Below are 16,051 nucleotides of genomic sequence, written 5' to 3'. Positions count from 1 at the left end.
CAGAGACGGCAAAGGGAGTGGCCTGGACTCCACTCCTTCAGTTGTGGAGGGCTGGGGTGTCTGCCTGGCAGGACACCTTCCACCTCGTAGCTGTGAGAGAGGACACTGGGGGAAGGGAACGGCCAATGCCAAGGAAGAACTGCTGGTTGGTGTTGCTGTGCAAATGGGTTTGTATGTTCTTCTTAGACCCTCGGCTCAGATCCCTCTGGGGCCCATGAGTTCTTCCTTCGACATTTAAATAGCATGGTTCCGTGGTTGTTCTTTTCCCACCCCACCCAGCTTCCATAGCTTAATGGTCTGTTTGTTTTCTGGATGTAAGCGCTGCAGCGGCAGCTCCAAGGATGCAGCGGAGCCAGTCACCTTCAGAAGAAAAGCTAAGGACAGTCTGGAGCGGGTGGTCGGCTCCGGAGGCATGCTCTCCACGTTTTCCCTTGTGTGCTGCTGGCTTGCATCTCTTCCCCAGCCCCTGGTCCAAGAACTGACGCGGTTCTGTATATGCATCTTTCAGTTGCGTTTGCAGTCTCTTAGGAGATGTATTTGCCGGGAGGAAGGTGATCCCCGCCTCCCACCCCTCCACTATCTTGAAGCCCTCCCTCTGTCCGCCCCCACACCCCACCCTGGTCCCTTAGGAGAAACTTGGGACCTAGAGGAGGATACCCTGCCTCGGGAACTTGCCCTCAGTTTCTCCCTTACCTCTCCCATTGGCCTGGTCTGGCAGTTGCAGAGAACAACAATGAGGGAGTGAAACACTCTTGTTCAGTAGGCCTTCCCAGGGATCTGTGACCTCCGTCTGTCTCCTCATCTTGTTTTCCTCTCGGTTTCAGCAGTAGTCGTTAGAAGGTACCGCATCCCGTGTCCAGTGGATGTCCTAGTGACCTTTGGAGGGCCCCCGGCTCTCCCACCCTGACCTCCACCAGCACTGCCTCTGTCCTCAGTAGAGTGTGTGGTTGTACAGTGGCAACGTGTGCAGCTCCTATTAACATGTACCGTAAAAAGGTCAGGTAGTGTGATTGGCCTTCTCCCCTCTCCCCTGGCTGCTAACCCTCCTGCTCAGATAATCCCGTGGCTTCTCATCTCTCACCCTGAACCCTGATGGGAAGGGCTCTGGGGTCCTCTGCTACCTGGCTGGCTTGAAGTCTTGTGTGAAAATTGATACAGGCATAGGCGTCAACCTCCAGCGAGAGGAGTGGGAGGATTTCCCACCTTAGGCATTTATGGCCCTTCCTATTTTTGAAGCACTCGCACAAATCTGTCAAGTGGTCCCCTCGCTCAGGGACCAGCTGCTGGCTGGAAGTAGTGTGACTCCACTGGAGATGGTGAGTCAGGGCAGGACTGGTGTAACCAGACCAGTGCCAGCTTTGCCCTGGCACCAAGTGCAGATGGCCTAGGATTTGAGGGAACTCAGGGAGTTCCCATTGTTCCCAACTCCCGAGTGTCCTTAAAATAGTCATCACACAGGCGACATTATTTTAGTTGACGTTTGTGGAAAGTGCCCGTTGGTGTCAGTCACTGTGCTCTTGTTTCAGGTTCCCCACTTCTCTATGAAATGTAAAACTATTGCCTCCATTATATAGATGGGAAAACTGAGGCTTAGGGAGGTATCAGAATTTGCATAGGAACACACCACTGCTAAGTGGTAGGCTGAAATCCAGGTAAGTTGACTCTAGTTTTTAACCACTATGCGACACTGCCCTGTCCAGTTCTAGAGGCTGATGTCCAGGCAGTCTTGTTGATACTCCTGTTGCTTGTGAGGTCCTGGGAAGTGCTGCTGGCTTAGGCAGATGAGTCTTTGGATGTCTTGTACCTTGAGGAGCTTTGATGTGAAGCCGCAGTGATCCTGGCAAAGACCTCGGAGTCTGGCCTGAGCTGTGGGTTTCCCCAAGTGAGCCCCCATGGGAGGTGGGCGGCCTGGCATGGTCCCTTATCCAGCCAGTGGAGGGTGCCGTCCAGGGAGCAGTTCAGCTTCGTGAGACCAAGTCAGACTTGCACTTGGCAGGATTAGCTGCCAGCTCCTGAGTTTCCCTCATGCTGGGCAGTTACTCTCCAGCCACGGCTCCTCTCGGACACTTCGGTTAAGCCCTGTAGTGGAAATTTCCACTTTGAGTTTGGAATTGCTTAGTCTCCTTTCTTCTCCCACTTCCAGTCAGATTGGTTTCCTGATTTTCTTATTTCTTTTTTTCTAATTTTATTTATTTATTTTTTCGCTGTCCTGAGTCTTCATTGCTGTACAGGCTTTTCTCTAATTGCCGTGCGCCAGCTTCTCATTGTGGTGGCTTCTCTTGTTGCAGAGCACGGGCACTAGGGCTCATGGGCTTCAGTAGTTGGGGTGTGTGGGCTCAGTAGTTCGGCTCCCAGCTTCTAAATCAAAGGCTCAATAGTTGTGCTACATGGGCTTAGTTGCTCTGTGGCATGTGGGATCCACCTGGACCAGGGATCAAATCCGTGTCTCCTGCATTAACAGGTGACCACTGAGCCACCGGGGAAGCCCTGGATTTTCTTTGTGAATCTTTCTTTCCCTTCTTATTTTCATGTGGAGTCTTTCCTTGTTCTTTGATGGCTTTCTCTGCTAAACTCCCCTCTGTGTCCCCACAGAGTCCAGGAGCCTTCAGCGTTCCCTGCAAGTGTCTCCTGGTGGTCTCTTCCTGTTGCGTTTCTGCCTTTTCCTTGTTCTGGTGACTGCCTCACCCCACTGCTCGAGTGCTTTCATTCCACTGAAAAAGCAGTGGGGGCAGGGCTTGTTTTCTGTCCAACCTCCTTCCACCATTGTCACCCCTACAAGGGTCTTAAAAGGTTTTGCTCTGGTGAGGAGAGGTTTTTGGATGGAGGAAGACAGGAAATGAACCACTGAAATTTTTTTTTTTTAAAGCTCTTAACGTTTAAGTAGTATTTCCTGTGAAGTGAAGTGAAAGTCGCTCAGTTGTGTCCGACTCTTTGCAACCCCATGTACTATACAGTCCATGGAGTTCTCCAGGCCAGAATACTGGAGTGGGTAGCCTTTCCCTTCTCCAGGAGGTCTTCCCAACCCAGGGATCGAATCCAGGTCTCCCACATTGCAGGCAGATTCTTTACCAGCTGAGCCACCGGGGAAGCCCAAGAACACTGGAGTGGGTAGCCTATTCCCTTCTCTAGGGGGTCTTCCCAACCCAGTATTGAACCCAGGTCTCCCGCATTTCTCAACCCCTTCCCTATGTTATCTCATTTAATCCTCATAGTAGCCAGTGAGTTGAGGGATAGTGTTACCCCTGTCTCACAGATGAGGAAATGGGGCACAGAGGGGCAGTAACTTCCCCAGGGTGACACAGCGGGGTGGGCGGTTGAGTCAGAATTCAGACCTAAGGAGGAGGATTTGAGAGGCAGGCTTGCCGTGAGGCTCAGCTGCCCCTGAAGAGCTGATGGCTAACGAGCAAAGAAGAGGCTGGCACCTTCCAAACCGTCAGATACACAGTCGCCGTCGTGGGAGCTCACACACTCTGCCCCCTTTCACTTGCGCTGTCTCCTTCTTTCCTGTTCTGTCTCTTCGTCTCTCAAGAGAAGCTGCCGTTTTCTGTGTACGAGGAGAGCACACATCAAGTGACCTCTCAAGGTCTGTCGTGCTGGGAGACTCCCTGTTTCATCGCCGTCTTCGGTTCACAGGAAGTGTCGGCAGTCTAGAGAGAAGGGATTTCACCTCTTTGGCTCAGGCACCTGATCCGTATTTGTGGTCTTAGGACAGGCACAGTGATCCGGCTGCAGATTTTATAAGCAATGCAGACAAGGCTGCCCCACCGCCCTTCACTCAGGGCACCTCACAGCCGCATGGTGCAGCAGGCTCACTCATCTGACCAGGGTCTGAAACAGCCAGTCCTGCTTCTTCCTGGCAGTGCCTCCTCCCAAAGGCAGGTGCCCAAGGAGGCGCTTCCTAAAAAGCAGCTGCAGTACCTGCCTCTGAGCTGTCCTCTAGGACTGGGTGCCTGGACTCCCCACCCCACGCCCTAACCGGCCCCTGCCCAGAGTCACTGTTGCCTCTTTTCAAGCATCTGGGTTTTTTTTTTCCCCCCTCCTTAACTTTGTACATAAGTATGGTGATTAAGAAGTTAGAATATAGTATCTAGGGTAAAGTAATTGGGCTTCCCCGGTGGCTCTGGTGGTAAAGAACCTTCTTGCCAGTGCAGGAGATAAAGGAGATGCAAGTTCGATCCCTGGGTTGAGAAGATCCCCTGGAAGAGGGCATGGCAACCCACTCCAGTATTCTTCCCTGGAGACTCCCATGGACAGAGAAGCCTGGTGGGCCACAGTCCATAGAGTCGCAAAGAGTCGGACATGACTGAGTGACTGAGCATGCAGCATGCGCGTAATTAGTATGAGTAATTGCCCTGGAGAGAAAATGTTGTAGTGATGTTATAAAGAGGCCCTCCTAGCCTTTCTCTGCCTATCTATCGGTCTGTCTACCTATCGGTCTGGTCTGTCTATATATCTATCTGTTGGTCTATCTATCTTTTCAGTAAACGTTAGGCAAAATGTAAGGAGATGAAGCTGTTGGAGAACTTCTGGGCCCTAGTTCAGAAAGCAAGTGCATGGAATAGAGGAGTTATTTATCCTATAAGGAATCATCCAGATCAATTTCTTGCTGGTAAGTAGCAGAGATGCAGACTCAGTGGCTTCTTAATTAGATACTCTGCTTTTTTTCCTTCAATGTCATTCTCTTTTCTGTCTTTTTCTTTGGAGGTGTCTGGACTCAGGGACACAGTCCTCTTCTCTCTCATCAAAGCTTAGCACTATCCCCTACCTCCCCCCACTGTCCCAGCTTCCAGGTTGTCTGTTCTGTAGCTAGTAGCACTCCCCTCTGCCCTGCTCTAAGTTCAGGGCAGATGAATTGTTTTGTAAAATACACATGAATGCTTCTGGTGAAGCACCCCTTCTACATGCTGTCTCCAAGCTCACCATCCAGGGCTGTGTGAGGTGGATGCTTTTAAGAACTGAGTAGGTGAATGTGTTTGGTCTCTGGGGAGACTGGGTGACGTCCCATTAACATGGTCGGGTTTTTGTGTGATTCTTATGAAACAGAACATCCTCATTCGTGGGTACCAACCTTCTGCTCTCCATCTGTTTGTACATCTGACTGTCAGTCCAGGAACAGAGAGGCCTGTAGGCCACAGCGATGGCCAGAAGGCACATTCCAGGCCTCTGAGCAGAGCTGACAGATGTGGGTCTGGCACGCCCCACACGCAAAGGTGTGGAAATATGATGGAATCTCACCACTGTGATACTGACCAAGTCTCTTACTCACCTCAGGTTGAATAGGTATCTGTGACAATAGTCTAGGGCTTATGGAAACCAGGCAATGAGTTAATGAAAAACAATTCATTGACCTGCATGATTTTCTCTTACTCTCATCCTTGTCCTTTTTTATTTAGGTTTATGGAACTTGGCGGCCCTTGGCTAATAGCGTTAAGATGAGAAAGGGAAGGGAGCAGTGATCTGTCTGGTGTTGATGATGGTTGGAAAAGAATGTACCTCCAGGAACCAGGATATGCATCTTTTTTCCCTCCTTAATTTTAATCTTGATGGTTGACCAATTTGGTCAGGTGTCTTGGTCTACGTTTTTGCTTATAGAAAGTGATCATGAATGAATCTTTGATGATTCTTTTATTTTTTGGTTCCGGAGAGCAGGGGCTACTCTCTCACTGTGGTGCACGATCTTCTCATCGCAGTGGCTCCTCTTGTTGCAGAGCATAGGTGCGAGTCGAACGGGCTTCAGAAATTGTAGCACTTGGGCTCGGTAGTTGCAACTTGCTGGCCCTGTGGTGGTTGGGCTTCAGTAGCTGCAGCACAGGGGCTCGTCCGTCGTGGGTCGAGGGCCTTAGAGCATGCAGGCTTCAGTAGTTACAGGACATGGGCTCAGTAGTTGCAGCTCGAGGTCTCTGGAGCACGGGCTTAGTAGCCCGAGCCATGTGGAATCTTCCCGGCCCAGGGATAGAACCTTTGTCCCCTGTATTGGCAGGTGGATTCTTATCCACTGCACCACCAGGGAAGCCCATTGATGATTCTTTTTAAAAGCAGTTTCCATCGGACACAGGAGATTTGCTAAATTTATACAGTACCCTCTAGATGGATCCAGGATTTTTTTTTTCTCCTAACGTTTGATAGTGTATTTTCTAATTTGCCATCTTCAGCAGAAAGGTGGAGTCTCAAAGGGAAGTTGCAAATTAACTGAGGTTTTATGTGAGTCTGTAGTCCTGGGAAGCAGGAGTTGGGGACTGAGGGGTGAGAAGTTTGATAGAATAACGTTTAGTGGAAGGGGATTTGGAGTCAGTGAACATGGGTTTGAGTCTCTGCCGTACTGTCTGTGTGACCTTGGGCAAGTCACCTAAAGTCTCTGAATCTGTTTCATTATCTGTGAAACGGGGAAAACAATATTGTCTCACTGGATGCCTGAAAGTGTCAGATGAGGTAATGGATTGGCAAACATGTAAATTATGGAACACTGTACCAGTGGGAATTGCTACTGTTATTATTCCTGCCAGACCCACAGATGCTGGTAAAATAAACTAGGGGAATTGTTGATGTAATCATTCTTTTGGAAAGCTCTTTCCTTGATGTGCTGGTTACCTGACTGCTTGGATTCCTTGTGAAGTCAGGCTTGAACAAACAGAAGCAGGTACTAGAAAGAATGAGGGCAGGTGCAGGTGGTAAGGGTTGAGACCTTGGGTCACTGCCTTCTTCTTTTATTTGCTGTGTTTTAATCTCTCCCTTTAACCCTTGCTTTGCTGGGTTTTCTGTGCTCTGGGGGCTGGATTGCAGAAGTTGGGGAACGAGGGCATCAATTCTCTCAGGATCTCACCACCCCTGAGGGAAAATCTGTGTGGAATTGGGGAACAAGTGCTGGGAGACCTTTCTTGGATCCTTTTGCTTTTTTGCTGGGCCTTGGTTTTCTTCTCTGTTAGAAGGAGCTGAAACTTTAAAGTCTCATCTACCTGTAACTTTTTGCGGGTCTGAAATTACAGACTTTAAGGAATCTGTGTCCCTAACAGCAAGCCCAGGTTAGCACGTTAGAAGCGCTGCTGTAGAATGATGGAAGGAGGTACTTAGGGATGCCCTGGGATATTGACCTGCTCGTCCATAGGTGGTTCTCTCTGATTGGGAGAAAGATCTAAAGATGCCAATGTGTTAGGTTGAACTCCAGCAGGAAGACTGGTGGTTCACCAGAGCACACAAACTTGTTTCCTTGCTGGTTCCGAGGAGCTGAGCTGCTCTTTTGCATTCTTGCTGCTGCTGACACCTGGCAGACTTGGAGGAATGGATACGTGCGCTGTGCTTTTAAGTAGAGACTCTGCATTTCCCCACAAATGCGAGCAGCCCATGCCCCCTTCTGCCTAGGCCCCGGGTGCTCTGATCCCTCTCCCCGCGGCTGCCCTGACTGCCACAGCCTATCCCCGGTTGCCCGGGTGAAATGGGCCAGAGAGGAAGCGGTAGTCACTGCGAGCAGAGCGGCCTGTCCCTGCTGGGCAGGAAACCTAGAGTGATGAATGGGGCCGGATGAAGTCATCCTGCTCCTCCAATCAGGCTGCTCCAGAGAGATCCAGGGGCCTCTGCAGATCCAGCCGGCTGCCGGCTGCTCTCATGTACCTTTAGACAGGCTGTGAGTCTCTGGGAGTGGAGTGGGGGGGTGCGAGCCGCCCGCCCCGGCTCCTGTGTAGGCCTCAGTCAGTCTGAATGTTATTGCAAGGTGAGTGGCTTCACCGGGCGTATTCCTCTCCCTCTGCATTCTCGGCCTTGCCTGCCGGGCTCTGGCTTTGTGGCTCTGGCACCTCCTTGCACAGCACCTTCTGCTTCCATCTGAGGGCCTGCCCCTTCTTCTTGAGATTCTCACACCCGCACCCCACCGCCCCCCAGCCTTCTCCCCTCCTGCTACCCCCGGAACTTGCTCAGCACCCGCCAGCTGGCCTCTTCCCACGAGCTCCCCTCGCCCTGACCTGTGGGTACCAATTGGCCCGGTGATGGGAGGGCAGGGCCTTCATCTCTGTGAGCTCTCCCCCAGCAGGGGGAGCCCTGGCGAGACCTGCACTTAACTCCTGGGAAGAAGGGCCCCCTGACTCAGCCCGAAGTGGGCGTCTGTGGGAACACGGGCAGGCCCCCGACATGCGGGGGGGACCCCAAGGCTCTTTGCTCCCCACCCCCAGCCGAGGAGGTCCCGGGGCCAAAGCTTGGAAACAGGTCTCTCATTTCCCGACCTTCAGAGGGGCTGTCTGTTCTTTCTGGGTGGACCTTTGTGACTCTGCCTTTTCTCTCTGGACGGCGCCGCTGCCCCTTAGGCCAAGCCGCAATCATGGAGCCGGCTGATATGGCGACAGCAAAGGTAGGATGGAAATGCTGCCGGCCGCACTGTGCGTAAGTGGCTTCGCTTGGCGAGTTCTACCTTCGGTTCACTTCTCTCTCCCCTCCTGTCCCTCAGCCCCTCCCTCCGGGAGAGTACCCAGGGACCGTGTCAGAGTGGAGGGAAATGGTGCAAGAGTGAGGACCTGCGGAGGGGAGGAAGGCCGGGCCCTCCAGTGCACTCGCCTCACCTCTGTGTGCCTGGAAGCCTGGCGGGTGGGGGCGGTGACCTGTGACTGTGATTGGGCTGACCCGTGTGTGTGCATGTCTTTCTTGTTAGCTTTGCCTCGGTTTTCCTTGACCTTTATCCTGTGTCTTTTCTCTCACCCTTCTCCCTTATTCTCCTTGCCTCCTCCCCGCACTGCAGTGCTGTCTTAACCCATCTGTGCCACCTCAACACTCTCTTTTCACCTTCCTTTGCTCCTCTTTTCCCTCTGCCTGCTGTATAAGGACCGGGTGGGGTCGACGTGGGCTGGACAGTCTTGAGAGCAGAGACTGCCTGTCATCCTGCAGCAAATGTTGGCCTTGGGATTGGCGAGGGGTTTGGCTCTGAGTGGTGGAGGTGACGGCTGCCCCTCCCACCATTCGTCTGATGCCCCAATGGAAGTGCGGGTCTGGGCATCTAGGAAATCGTGCCCGGTGCTATGTCGTGGGGACCCTGTAGGCACGCTAGAGGGCGTCCCTGAGATTGGAGTCTCTCCTGACTCCTGCTTGCAATTTGCAATTTGTTTTTCTGTGTGTTTTTTTCCCAAACAAGCAGCTTGAGCCATTAAGCGTGGATGGGGCGCTAAGGAGGCTGAGTGTGTAAGCCTCTGTGGTCCTTCCAGAACATCTCAGGGCTTGGTTTGGGGGCCTTCCTCTTTGGCCGATGGCAGGGTCTCCTTTCTCTCAGAGATGGACGATTGGACGAGGTTCAGACTTCTGGAGCAGGTTGGGTACCCCATGTGCGTGTGGCAGAGAGAGGGAGGTAGGAGCTCCAGCCAGCAACACTGCTCTGGGCAGTAATGTGTTAAAGCGGTTAGGATGCGTCTCTGGGACCCGCAGAGCTCAGTTCTCAGCCCCTTCCTCCCACTTCCACGTGCTTTGTGCTCTGATCCAAGTTACTTAACCTCTCTGGGCTTTCATCTCCTCGTCTGCATAATGGTGCAAATGACATGCGTGTGTTGTTTTAATGAGCTTAGATTCTGTCAGATACTTCCTTTTTCTTGCAGACAGAAGCTAGGGAGAGCAAAACTGAATGGGAACACGCCTCCCTGGATTCTCGGACCACATTGCCCCCCTCAGTCCCCCCATCCTTCCTGTCTCTTTCCTTCCTTCCACAAACATTTGAGCACCCATATCGAGCATGCATGGTGCAAGGTGCTCTATCCCCTTGGCTGTGTGCTGTGGCAGCCGTGGGAGCAGGCATCTGCAACTGTGTTTGGATCCAAAACAGTGTGCTCCAAGCAGTTTGCTGTCTGGCTGTAATGGTGCTCTCTGTGATGTCAAGTGTCATTTCTCACCAGGCTTACCTCTTACAAACCTGCTAGTCAACTCGCTCTTACAGTTGTAAGTGGTTTGGGATCAGTCAGCCGGCTGTCAAGGGGCTGTGGTGGTGAGTGCTCTGGGGAAGGTGTGGTTTGTAGGGGTGGGGGAGTTATTATACAGTTAGTTTGGAGATTTGTGTTTGCATTTGCCTATGGAGGTAGAAACGGAATGTGCTTCATTTTTCTTGGGTTCTTGCCCTTCCTTTGTCTAGATTGTGGATTATCTAATCAGGCAAAAAAAAAAAAAACCAGACCTTGGAGCTGAACCATTCCTGAGGCTAACATTTGTGTTCAGGACCTTGACCACAAGAGGGAATCTGATTGGTCAAGGAAACAGACAACATTTAACCCTAGCGTTAATTCTTTTTCTTTAACCTTTTGTAGCCCAAATCTTTTGGGGAGAGTGTAGTTCAAGTGTTTTCAGTCTGGGTCCATGAACCATTAAGGTCCTTGGATGGACTTTAGGAGAGGGTCCAGGAGCTTCAATCATTTGTATACAGAATTTCCTATCTCTGTATTTTTCTGGAAAGAATATCCACAGCTCTCATCAGATCTCAGAGGGCTCATAACTCAGAAAAGTTTAAAACTCTTTTAACTCCCATAAAGAATCTGCTTGCATTTTACAACCCAGCTACAAAGAAAACCTGTACGTTGTGGTTGGCACAATGACATTGGAGGATGATGTGCACATGCAGGAACCACGGAGTAAAATTTCATAATGTGACTCACTGGTAACTGGTTTAATATGATGTGGGTGTCATTTTTAAATATATTGTTATTGTTTAGTCACTAAGTTGTTTCCGACTCTTTTGCAACCCCATGGAGTGTAGCCCACCAGGCTCCTTTGTCCATGGATTTCCCAGGCAAGAATACTGGAGTGCATAGCCATTTCCTTCTCCAGGGATCTTCCCTACCTAGGGATCACACCCAAGTTTCTTGCGTCTCCTGGATTGGCAGGCAGGTTCTTTACCCTCTGAGCCACCTGGGAAGACCTTAAAATGTCTAAATACATGTAAATGCATCTCCCTTACCTTTACTCTGTAATATCTGATATCCTGTTCCCTGGATCCCTTCAGCTCCCAATATATTGGGTTTAATTTATTGTTGTTGTCAAGTTGCTTAGTCGTGTCCGACCCTTTGCAATCCCATGGTCTATATAGCCCACTCAGCTCCTCTGTTCAATTACTCCCCACTGAAATAACTTTTGGTGGAAGGTGTGGTCACTTGATGAGAGCCCCGCCTATTTAGACTATATTCAGTTCCTGGAGGCGGGCTTTTAGAGGTGTGACTTCATCTCTGGGAGTCTGCATTATTGCATTGAGATGGTGCTACTCTTTTTCTAAGGTTGCAGTTTCAGACTGGGGTCATCGGATGTCCCAACATGACTGTTAACATAAGTAGATGATAAATTGTGTCCTGAGAGTTTCCATTTCAGCCTTGAGAAAACGGGTTGATAAGCATTCATTAATCCATTCACTCAACAAATGTTTATTAAATGCCGATTATATGCCCGCAGAGATTCAATATGTGGAAGTTTTTGATGAATAACACAGGATCACTGTGAGCACTTAGTTCCTCATGGGTTCTTGGGGAGGACAGATGAATAGACAGATTATGATGGCACAAAGGTGATAAGGGTTGTAATAGAAGCTCAAGTCACCAGGAAAGCACAAAAGAACTTGGATGTTGCCTGTGCAGGCATCAGGGCTTTCTATAAGAAGTGACATTTGATCTGAGGCATGGGTGGGAGTTTATTGTGTGGACAAGGGGAGAGAGATGGTCTGGTTATAATTTGGAGCTGGACAGGTTTGAGTTCAAATGCTGGCAGTCCATGTTTTCTGGCTCAGTGAACTTGAGCGAGTTATCTTGACTTTTCCTAGTCTCAGTTTCTTCCTTTGTAAATGAGGGTGATATCATCCCCCCTACAGGACTGTTGTGAGGATTAAATACCTTCGGTAAAATGCCTGCACGTCGGAGATGTTCACTGACCAGTCGTGAGGCAGAAGCGTGTGGCAAAGCCCAGGTCACCACAAGTAGTTGTGCCTGATCGGCGCATAGGATGCGTGTGGATGATGGGAGGCAGGTGATGAAAGTGGAGAAGGAAGCAGGAGTTGACCCATCAGGACAGCCTTGCTGCTGCTGCTGCTGCTAAGTCGCTTCAGTCGTGTCCGACTCTGTGCGACCCCATAGACGGCAGCCCACCAGGCTCCCCTGTCCTTGGGATTCTCCAGGCAAGAACACTGGAGTGGGTTGCCAGTTCCTTCTCCAATGCATGAAAGTGAAAAGTGAAAATGAAGTCACTCAGTCATGTCCCACTCTTCGCGACCCCATGGACTGCAGCCTACCAGGCTCCTCCGTCCATGGGATTTTCCAGGCAAGAGTACTGGAGTAGGGTGCCATCGCCTTCTCCAGGACAGCCTTAGCCCTGCTTAAATACTGGGAGCAATTGAAGGACTTTATTTAAGATAGCCTCAGGTCTGCTTTTGAAAAAGTATTCTTTGACTGCAGGGTAGACAGATCATTAGAATTTTCCTCATTGTGTGCCCTCTCTGAAACTTTTATGTTTTCCACGTCTGTCTTCCCCGATTCATGTGCTAAGTTGCTTTAGTCGGGTCCGGTTCTTTGCGACCCCATGGACTATAACCTGTCAGGCTTCTCTGTCCATGGGATTTTCCAGAAGAGAATACTGGAGTAGGTTGCCATGCCCTTCTCCAGGGGATCTTCCCAACTCAGGTATCGAACTTGCATCTCGTACGTCTCCTGCATTGGCAGGCAGGTTATTTACCACTAGCACCACCTGGGAAGCCCCAGAACTGATGTGACTTTATGCCTAATTAAGTGGGAGGCAGGACAGGAGGCATGTAGGATGAATGCCAGGTCTCTGACTGGGTGGTGCCATCTTTGGGGATAGGCTCAGGAGATCATGGTCAGGAGGAGATGTAGTGATGTGGAATTTCATTTGTTGGTCTGGCTCTGAGGTGCCCATGGGACATAAAGGTGAAGGTATTCAGGAACAATTGGGAATTTGTATGAGTGCCCAGGGGAGTGGTCATAGCTGTACACATGTATATTTGGGAGGCACAGTCTTAGCTCCAAGGCATTGTTCAAACAGCCAGGACTGGATTAGGTCCTTATAAGAAGAACAGTTGTAGCTATGTGTGTGTAGATGGATGTTAACTGGACTTCCTGTAGTGATCTTTTTTAGTACCTACATACATGGAACCATTATGTCGTACTTCTGAAATTATCATAATGTTATGTCAATTATATCTCAATTAAAAAAAAAAAGACTAGATTAGGAACCTCTGTGACCCAGACAGCCCCCTTGGACTGGAGAAGCTTTTCAGATTTTTCATCAGCAGTTACGAGGCGGAGGCTCTCTTTCAAGTGCAGTGTGAGATCTTGGAACTGAGAAGGCCTTCTTCATAGGAGAGTCTGAGCTTTGTGGGTTTTGTAGAGAGATTGAAAAGTGTCGATGGACTGACCCAGAATTGCCACATATTTTTTTTAACCCATAAACGGTAACAACAGGACTAAACTGAACTAAAATGTAGAAACTACCACTACCACCATTTGTGATGGGTTGGCTGAAAGGTTGGTTCAGGATTTTTTGTACCAGCTTATGGAAAAACCCAGATGAACTTTTTGCCAACCCAGTATTTAGTGAGAATCTAAACACAAAATTTTAAAGGATGAATTATTAAAAATTAAAGATACAGTATATTTAGTTTTGGGGAGCTTAACCACATTGCCCTTATTTTTCTCACTTATCTGTGGATCTGCATGGATATATCATGGTGCAGGCCAGCACTTGGGCGCTCCTGAAGCAGCACAGGTAACTGGGGGTTGAGTTACAGTTACGGGAGGACACAGGTGCATTTACTGAGGAGCCCTGCAACCTGGGCTCTTAGGTTCACTCATGATTATTACCAGTCTCCTGTCTGTCGTGATTTGAGAATATCGTAGGTATAGCAGCCTGAATCATCTTTGAACATTTAACTTTCAACTTTAAGATGCTGATGAGAAAATATACTGATGTAGGAAGTGAAACTTCAGAATGCATCCTTTTAGACACTGCTCCATCCAAATAAACCTGTATTTATTGGCAGCGATCGTAGCAATATGTTCTGAAGGCACTATTTCTAGACACCTGTCATGCAAAGAGGAAGTTCTGGTCTCCATAGAGGATGATGACAAATATTGGATCCTTTTTTTGGCTAACTCTTTGGAGTTAAGGCCATACTAATCAAGAAATAATTAACACAGATTTAATATAGGCTTAGCTGAGAACATTCACCGTTACTCATTAGTTGATTGAAAAATTGGCATAATGATTACAAACCTATCTTCATTTTGAAAAACAGAAGTACTCTGCTGGTCTGATTAGCTGTGTCTCTCTAATGGGACTTATTGCTTTAAACTTTATGTTAGATTTATTATAACTACTTAATGCCCATGCCTTGTGTTCCTTATTAGCTTATGAGCTTTTAGAGCTCAAGAATGATATTGGATTGATCATTGAAATATCATCTTGGTTTGCCTGGGTTATGAACACATTAGCCACTCAATGAGTACAGCTATTGTTGAATAAATAAATAAATAGCTGACTGACCTAACAGAAACACCACAAAATAAAACCACCCAAACATCTCCAAAAAAATAGGAAACGTGAGAAACTTTGGCAAAGAAGAAAAAGTAGATCAGGAAGCACAGAAATGGAACCTGTGGTTCTTCTGCAGTGGGTAGTGGTGGTCTGCGGTCCCTGGTTGAGAATAAGCAAAATAAGGGTTAAAAAGTGTTGAGCACTTACTCGATATTATATCACGCCTTGTGTCATTGTCATGGATTGTTGACATCATGGCTTTTTTATAGATAGAGCCGAGGCGTAAGTGACTTGCTCAGGGTCACGCAGCTTGTTCAATACGGATTTGAACTGAAGTCTAGTTTCGGAATCCTTGTGCTGAACCACAAAACCATATCTCCAGGACTGGTGTCAGGCCTGTGTCAGTTAAGAATGCAGCTTTTCTCTGCTGGTCCTTGTCAACAAGCAAGCAGTTTCTCTGCCAGCAAGAGATTCTTGTCTTGTCCTTGGCCTGGAGACTTCCACTGTGAAAATGAGTTAACACTTGATTCAGCTGTCTGTTAATGGCAATTCTCATATGTCACTTAGTTGAGAAAGGAGAAATCTCCATTTGGTGGGAGGACAGCAGGAAGCAGCTGGCTGTGGGTGTATGGGTGCTCGGGCTCCCTCCCTGAGAAAACCTGAGAATGTTGATGCGCATCCTCCAGGGTCCCTGACACCATCAGTCACCCCGAATTTCTCCAGAGAATAAACCAGGAAGGAGCAGGGAGGGGTAAATAGAAATCTGCCTTGTTTCTTCCATCTGGCAGCAGACATGTTTCCTTTTGTTATGAGTGTAATTAGAATGAGGAGTGAAATGAGGCCACGTTCCCCTCTCCTGGGGGGTGGGATTTCTCCGAGGTGTGCGATGTCTTTCCCGACAGGAGGGCATTTACCTCCTAGAGGCTGCCCGTCTGTCTAGCAGCAGAAGGAGTTGTGATCCAGGATCTACTAATGAAAGAGTTGTTGTTTCGTCATTAAATTGTGTCCTACTCTTCTGTGACCCCCTGGACTGAAGCCCACCAGACTCCTCTGTCCATGGGATTCTCCAGGCAAAAATCATGGCGCAGGTTGCTGTTTCCTCCACCAGAGGATCTTCCCGACTCAGGGATCGAACCTGCGAGTCCTGCATTGGCAGGCGGATTCTTTACCTCTGAGCCACCAGGGAAGCCCCTGATGAAGGAGTCCTACAGGTAAAGCAGCACTGAGTCAGGCAGGCAGGTTTGGAAAGCAGGGAGGGACTTTGGAGGAAAAGTGGAAGGCAGGATAAAGAGCAGGAGTCCAGTCCCCTTTGGGGTTTTCATTGCCATACAGAGCAGAGCCCAGGATGGTCCTGTCTCCTTTGATCAAGCCGGGAAGTAATCATGGAGAGGGGATGTCAAGAGCTGCTTCAGCAGATAGGGAGGGAAAGCTTAACTGGCTTCCCTCCCCAGGAGAGCAGGGGAGGCAGCTCCCATCCTGGCCTGGATTAGAGGGAGAAGGGCCTGGGCTGGAGAGCGCAGATGGTTTTGAGGCCTTTGTGGTTTCTGGGCACAGGGCTTTGCTCCCTAGC

The 16,051-nt window shown here is 49.3% G+C and overlaps 1 protein-coding gene across 5 annotated transcripts in view; it reads left to right on the top strand.

The window, feature by feature from the left end:
- GRAMD1B (GRAM domain containing 1B) overlaps window positions 1-16,051 on the top strand; it is a 188,342-nt gene that overhangs the window by 64,007 nt on the left and 108,284 nt on the right. Inside the window, exons 1-2 of one of the 5 annotated variants that reach the window (XM_027563434.1) lie at window positions 7,636-7,705; window positions 8,292-8,335. The exons of the other annotated variants lie outside the window; for them this stretch is intronic. The gene's annotated coding sequence lies outside the window, so the exon portion shown is untranslated. Of the gene's footprint in view, window positions 1-7,635; window positions 7,706-8,291; window positions 8,336-16,051 lie in introns of those variants that run through there. 5 annotated transcript variants of the gene reach the window in all.

The sequence above is a fragment of the Bos indicus x Bos taurus genome, chromosome 15, assembly GCF_003369695.1.
Source record: "Bos indicus x Bos taurus breed Angus x Brahman F1 hybrid chromosome 15, Bos_hybrid_MaternalHap_v2.0, whole genome shotgun sequence".
Classification (NCBI taxonomy): Eukaryota; Metazoa; Chordata; class Mammalia; order Artiodactyla; family Bovidae; genus Bos; species Bos indicus x Bos taurus.
This window is presented reverse-complemented; position numbering and strand designations above follow the sequence as displayed.